Genomic DNA, 7693 nt, shown 5'->3' with positions numbered 1-7693 from the left:
CTTCTGATGAGCCGAGGCCAAAAAAGACAGAGGCGCAGGGAGAGTGTGATGCGCGGGCGGCGGGGGGCGGGGGGGTGGCCAGGAGGCACCTGGGGTCCCAGCTGCCCCCACGTAGTCTGCACCAATCCCCACCCACCCCTCCCCATGCCTTGTCATCCCTCCAGCAAACGTGCACTGAGCTACCAGTCTCAGTCTAGGCGCTGTGCGTACAGCAGCGAAAGAAACACAAAACCCCTGCCCTCGTGCGGCTTCCTTTCTCGAAGGGGGTGGAGGTGGGGGCGGGCGGGGGAGAAATGAAATGAGTAAAACGTCTGTGCGGGGAGAAAAACTCAAGGCAGGAAGCAGCTCACGAGGTGCACAGTGAAGGAGGTCAGGGGACAGCCTCATGGAGAAGGATCCTTCCAGAAGGCTCTGCAGGGGATAAAGGAAGAAGCAGTGCAGCATTCGGAGAGGAATGCCAGGCAGGGAGACCAGCAAGCCAAAGGGCTGGTGCATGTGAGGAGCAGCAAACAGTGGAGGAGGGAGAGGGAGTTCTGACCTACATATCCCAGAATTCAGCCCCTGCTCTGCCGGGAATAAACAACGGGGTGGCAGGGAAGGGAAGATGAGAATCAGGAGTCAGCTGCACCAGTCCAGGTGAGCCCAGGTGAGAGGCAATGCTGGGGGCGGCGGGGGCAAGCCCAGTGCCCGGGGTGCCAAATTTAAGGAGGCAGCACTCCATCTCGGTACCCACCTGTGCTCACGTGACTCCAACAGTGAGCACCTCCTGGAATTTTGCCTCACCCAAATCCAGGTCCAAGTGGTGAGGAAAAATCCAGTTACCTTGGGAACCAAGACAGTTTTTCAGGTTTTTTAATGTCTATGTGTAATAAAGATCCTCGTGGGAAAAAACAAACAAACAAACAAACAAACAAACAAACGTCCTCTTGGTCCCTTCCTTTGCCCTGAGATCCTACCTAACGTGTCAGTTCGGGGCTGCCCCAACTCAGAAAGATTGCTTTCTTAGAGTGTAACTGGGGGTCTCAGTCTTAGCTCAACAGAAGAGGCAAAGGCAATTTCTTTTCCTGTTTCTTTTTCTTTCAGTTTTGTTGACATGTAATTGACATACAGCACTGTGTAATTTTAAGGTATTATAACAAAATGACGTGACTTATATATATTTTGAAATGATCACCGAAATAAGTTTAGTTAACATCCACCATTTCCTGGAGCACTGGGTGGCTCAGTCGGTCAACTGTCTGCCTTTGGCTCAGGTCATAATCCCAGGGTCCTGGGATCGAGCCCCGCGTCGGGCTCCCTGCTCAGTGGGGAGCCTGCTTCTCCCTCTCCCCATCCTCCACTCATGTTCTCTCTTGCTATCTCTCTCAAGTAAATAAATAAAATCTTTTTTAAAAAATCCATCATTTCCTATAGATACAAGAAAAAAGAGAGAGAGAAATGGTTTTTCCTCATGGTGAGAACTTTTAGGATCTACTGTCTTAGCACCTTTCAAATAGACCATATAGCAGTGTTAACTATAGTCATCATGTTGTGGTACGTTATGACCCCAACACTTATTTATCTTACAACGGGAGCAAGCCAGACCTATTATAGGGAATATTCCTTCTGTGAACCCAACAATTCCAGGAAGCTCATCCACATGGGGCATATGACATCCTGCATAGAGTTAGCTAGAACCACCTGTTGGAACTGTCACAGAAGGAAGCTATGTGGCAGGAGCCAATTTGGGACAGCAGAGGTGGCATCATGCCATGCTCTGAAAGCTCAGCAGCCCTGCAGAAATTATATCTGGGTCCTGAACACATGTCAGAAGACGAGAGAAAGTAGATGGCCCTCCGAATGACATCCTTTCTCTAAAATTCTATCCTCCACTTGAGAAGAAATGTCACAAGAAATGTGGTAAGACAGAAAGGACTCAAGGTCAACTACCTGAAATCCACTCCCTGTTTGCTAACTTTTTAAGGAATTTGTACAAAGCATATTTATTTATCGCTTATAATAAGTAAATTTTACAGAAGCTGTCAAATATACAAAAGTTGAGAAACTCATGCATCCCGACCCAGCACCTCCATTCAACAGCTATCAGCACATGGCCAACCCATTTTCACCTGTCCCCCCTTCCGCGTGTCTTTCTCTCGTCCTCCACTTACCCTGGATTATTTTGAAACAAACCTCAGGTATCATGTAATTTCATCTGACATTATTTCTATATGTTTCCCTGAAAGATAAGAATTCCTTTAAAATATGACTGCAACCCTATTCATAGCCACTTTTCAAAATAAACAACAATGTGTTAGTATCGTCAACACTCCAAGCAGTGTTTAAACCAGTGTTTATACTCTGCTGTCTCACCAATGTTTTATTTTATTTTATTTTATTTTTATTTTTTTAATTTTTTTTAAGATTTTATTTATTTATTTGACAGAGAGAGACACAGCGAGAGAGGGAACACAAGCAGGGGGAGTGGGAGAAGGAGAAGCAGGCTTCCTGCTGAGCAGGGAGCCCGATTCCGGGCTCGATTCCAGGACCCTGGGATCATGACCTGAGCCGAAGGCAGACGCTTAATGACTGAGCCACCCAGGCGCCCCTATTTTATTTATTTTCTTATTGTAAACATTTTTAAAATTTTTTTTTAACTCTAATCCAGGATCTACACAAAGCCCACCACACATTGCATTTGGTTCATGTGTCTCTTCTCTTTTCATTGATAAGTTCCTCCTCTCTCTTCCCTGCAATATATTTGTAAATAAATTCAGTTGTTTGTCCTGTGAAATTTCTCAATTTTGGACGGATTGTACCCCATGGTGTGATTTAAAATGTCCCTGGAGCCCCCATTTCTCTGTTCACTGACTTGTAGATCTACTGGTGAGATCGGATTCAGGTTTGACCTTTTTTTAGCAGGCCCACGTCCTACCTCTTATCCTTCTCCCTGTCATGTTAAGATTGATCAGTGGTTTGTGTGTCAAACTTTCATTTTTCCCTGTGTCGGTTTTGTATGAGAATTGGAAACTTCTACTAAATGTCGTGTGCTATCTTTTCTATTTTTGCAGAGGTCTCCTTTCCCAGGATTTGTCCCACCTTTACAATGAAATACGTGAGATTCTGTGATGAGTGGAAGATTCATGTCTTCCCAAAATTTGTATGTTGAAGCCCTCACCCCCTGTGTGATGGTATTGAGATGGGGTCTTTGGGAGGGGATTGGGGATGGATGAGGTCGTGAGGGTAGGACCCTCCTGATGGGACTGATGCCCTTATAAGAAGAGACAGGAGAGGGGCGCCTTGGTGGCTCAGTCAATTAAGCATCTGCCTTCTGCTCAGGTCATGATCCCGATGTCCTGGGATCAAGCCCCACATCAGGCTCCCTGCTCAGCAGAGAGCCTGCTTCTCCCTCTCCTTCTGCCGCTCCCCCTGCCTGTGCTCTCTTGCTCTCTCTGTCAAATAAATAAAGTCTTAAAAAGAAGAAGAAGGAAGAAGAAGAAAAAGAAGAAGGAGGAGGAGGAAGAGGAGGAGGACGAGGAGGAAGAGGAGGAAGAGGAGGAGGACGAGGAGGAGGAAGAGGAGGAGGATGAGGATGAGGAGAAGGAGGAGGGAGAGACCAGACAGCTGGGTCTTTTTCTCTGGCAGGTGTAGACACAGCAAGAAGGTGGCCTTCTGCAACTCAGGAAGAGAGCCCTCACCAGGCACCAAATCGGCCGGCACCTTGATCTAAGATTTCCCAGCCTCCGGAACTGTGACAAATACAGTTCTGTTGTGTGAGCATCCCAGTCTGTGGTGTTTTGTGACGGCAGCCCAAGCCAACTAACACAGATTCCAGCTCAGCTCTAACCGAGAACCTCTGAGGCTGAGGTCGGGGCATAGGAAGTAGGGGGAAAGACCAAAACCTGGGGTGGGGGTGCAGGGGGGGATAATGCTCAATCCTGTGAAGCGGTTACTTGGCAAATACGCCTTTTAGGAAATTGATCTGGGGAGTGTGGTGACCTGTTTCCAGAAGAATGTGTGCCCGGGATTCAACAGAGTTGTTTCCTAGCTGTGTGATCTTGGATAAGTACCAAAAAAAAAAAACCCAACAATAACTCTGTGCCTCAGTTTACCCACTTATCTGAAAAATAGAGCCTCAGTAAACTTCCTCCCCCCCCAAACACAATGTGAGGATGAAAAATCCAACACCAGTGTCTGCTCTCAGTAAGTGCTCAGAAACATTGGCTATTGATATTCTATCCCCCTGTTGTGTTGAGGATAAAGAGATAGCAAATATGAGAACGTGTTGAAAAAAGTACTATACTAGCCCAAAGCATTACTAAAATTAATATGAAGCAAAACTAAGCTGAGTGTCGATGGTGAAATCGGCCTCCCTGTAGCTATTGGCTGTCTTGGTCATCACTGTTTGCCGGCATGTTCTGCTGGTAGATCCGGAAGCCATAAACACCATGGTCACAAACAAGGCCAAAGGGAAAGCGAAGAGTCCTTCTGGTTTGTGTATTCGAAGCTCCGAACCATAGTTCCTTGTCACACGGTCCCATGGTTGTCTGTGCCATTTTGGCTAACCCTGAGCTAGGTCCCTGTGTCTGGGCAGACGCTGATGACCATTGACATGGTCTCTGGAATACACTGCCTACCAGCAGATCTGGTTTTAGACAATTTAACAGCATGAGGTCAAGCCAAGATGCAAAGCAGTTGTGAAGGAAATCTCCCCTTGGACGCCAATTGAAAGTGGGAGTTACATGTTTATATCGGAAACATCCAAAAAATTGATTTGCTGGTGACCCTGGGCTAGGTGCTCCAGCCAGAAAAGTCACAAGTCTAGGCTGTAATGTGCATCAGGATAAGAATGTCTGTGTTTTACGCACTGCATAATCCTGGTACCTAGCCCAGAGGGAGTCCAATCAATATTTGCTAAATGAATGCCTCTAACATGAACAGCTATGGCCAAGCCTGCTCCATCCTGCCCAGAAACTCAGTTCTGTCTCATCACTTCCCTAACCTCAGATGGCCTTTGTGAGCCCCCCTTCTTCTGAGGTCCTCCCTCGTAAAAGTGCACTTGTGGAGAAGCTGCTTTAGGTAATAATCACACGTGTGTCCTGTCTTCTGAACTAGACAGTAAACACTCAGAGAGGAGGGACCACACTCTCTGGGATGTGGTTCTGGGGCCTGGGAAACAACCACATTCATCAGGGCTCATGAGTGGGCTGCGATGAAAGAGCGATGGCTGTGGGAAGGAAGGACAGACACTCCCTGTCCCCAGTCCTACCGTGGAGCCCTACCAAGCATCTGGGCTCCCCTAAGGAGGCCAGAGCCCTCCATGGACCACATCCACAGCAGGGCAGAGTCCCTCCTGGCCTCCTGTCCAGAGCGCAGCCTGGAGCAGCCTCCTAGCTTCCATGAACCATCCGCTATCCCCTTAGGCGTCTGGAAATGAGTGGATATGCGGCTCCTGAAAGGTTAAAATTGAAGCTTAACACTGTGTATTGTTCCAAGGAGCAGCAGGACAGGCTGTGCGTGTTTAGACAAGAAGGGGGGGGGCGGGGGGGGGAGCATCTCCCTTTAGGCAAGAAACGTAGCAAGAAAGCAGGTTTTTATTCCTTGCCCTTGAGCAACATGATGGGTGGGGCAACTTTAACAATTCTCCAAAGAAAGTCTGATATACTCGGGGCAAAACCCAGTGGTCCCACACACTTTCCACCCTGGCCAATTAGATTTCGTGACCGGCAACTGCGGCTTAAACTTTTAATACGGCAGGTATTTATTCCTAAAAGCAATGTGATGAAAATCACTTTGTTCCGACAATCCTGGTTTTTGTGTTGTGGTTAGTACTTTTACAACAGGCTTGAGATGGTGGTGTATTAGAGTCCTCCCCGAGGCAACATTCTCTCTTTTTCTTCTCTCTTTAAGTAGTAAGAGGATGACAAAACTGTATGTGCAGTTAACTACCAAGACTGAGAAGCCTAGGGAAACCTGGGAGGCTCAGTCGATGAAGCGTCTGCCTTCGACTCAGGTCATGATCCCGGGGTCCTGCTTAGCGGGGAGTCTGCTTCTCCCTCCCCCTGCTCTTGTTCTCTGTCTCCCTCTCAAATAAATAAATAAAATCTTAAAAAAAAAAAAAAGATTAGTAAGTCTAAGAACAAATAACAGTGTTAAAATCAAGTAAAACTCACTCCAGAGTTAATGAGACGTACCCAGTGATCCATCATCAACACTGCACTGAATGGTAATCAGGCATGATAGAGGTCAGATCACCAGAGGCCATGGGTGGGGAGGTGACCTTCCTGTCCCCAAACCCAGCACCTCCTGCTCTTCACCGCTCCCCCTCCCCCTTGCCAGTCCTCATAAGGTCTTTCCTGGTTCTAGGCCTCTCTAGTCCCCATCCTCCTCAACCCCCCAGCCAAGAGTTAGGGAACCTCATCGTGAGCCAGGCACATCACTAAGCTGCTAAGCCCCTTATACACGTTAACTCAGTTAACCTAGCAAGACAGCACTAAGCCCCCCACATGACAACCCTATGCAGTATTATTATCCCCCTTTCACGGATGAGCAGACTGAGGTAGACAGAAGTTCAGTAATTTGCCCAGCTAAGTGACACAGTTAGTTGAGAGCAGGGCTGGGATTCAAGGTCAGGCTCCAGGGTCCACACCCAGGTGCGTCTTACACCGTAGCTCTCAATTATACAGACCCCACCTGGCCTCACGCGGACCACTGTGGTGACTCCCAGGTTTGTTTTCTCGCCCCAGGGAGAATTTATCCAAGAGGGTGGGGACCACGGCTTTCTTGTCCTCATATTAATATAGACCATACTCAGTGGCCTACACATTTTTGTGCTTGGGTATCCTCTAAAAGAATCTGGAAAAACAATAAACCCTCTCCACGTCAGTCAGCGAAGGCTGCCATAACAAAACACCATAGACTGGGTGACTTAAACTATAGAAATTCATTTTCTGACAGTCCTGGTGGCTGGAAGTCTGGGATCGGGAGCCCAGCACAGTTCGGTGAGGGCTCTGTGCCTGGCTTGCCGACGGCTGCCTTCTCATTGTGTCCCCCAAGGCTCTCTTTCTCTTCTTTTAAGGGCACTAATCCCATCATGGGGGCCCCACCCTCACGACCTCATCTAAAGTACTTAATGATACTATTTCTCTGGACACAGACTTTGTGTATAAATTGAAATTTACACCTTTGTGTATAAATTGAAATTGTTATTTACAACTCAAAGTTAAAAAAAAATCCCTTCTGGGTTGAATTATTATCACAATTATTATTATAAGTGATCATTTATCATCAAACAACATATTGGTATATTTGGACAAGTTATTACTATTGCAAAAGCATCTTTACAAGATGGACTGGGGGCTGGGACACAGTGACTTGAAGAGAGAGGCTTCCCTGGCACAGTATTTCAATATTCACCCCAGAGACGTTTTCAGTTGGAACAGAGCACCCTAGTGAGATCCTGGCTCTGGTTATGTGGGAGAAGCCAAGCGTGCGAGACTAATCCAGCACCAGGCCCGCCCCACAGTAGGTTCTTGGGCAAATTGGCTTTAGGACAGAGCTCATGTTCTGGAAAATGATCGCCCTAAAATTACCTGTGTCTCAGGCCCCTTGGCAAATCTGCAAATCTCCCCAGGAGCACGGGTGCCCATCTGAAGGGTCCTGCCTTCCTTCAAACTGTTAAATGTGGGGGTTGGGGGAGGCTCTACCACCCACA

General features: G+C 47.5%; 1 protein-coding gene across 6 annotated transcripts in view; it reads right to left on the bottom strand.

Annotated features, from left to right (window-relative positions):
* Positions 1-7693, bottom strand: part of ARSG (arylsulfatase G) — an 83758-nt gene that overhangs the window by 49952 nt on the left and 26113 nt on the right. The gene's annotated exons all lie outside the window — the stretch shown is intronic.

The sequence above is a fragment of the Leptonychotes weddellii genome, chromosome 15 (genome assembly GCF_054177405.1).
Source record: "Leptonychotes weddellii isolate Sample4059 chromosome 15, ASM5417740v2, whole genome shotgun sequence".
Lineage (NCBI taxonomy): Eukaryota > Metazoa > Chordata > Mammalia > Carnivora > Phocidae > Leptonychotes > Leptonychotes weddellii.
Note: the sequence above shows the minus strand (reverse complement) of the source record. Positions and strands in the feature narration are given on the sequence as shown.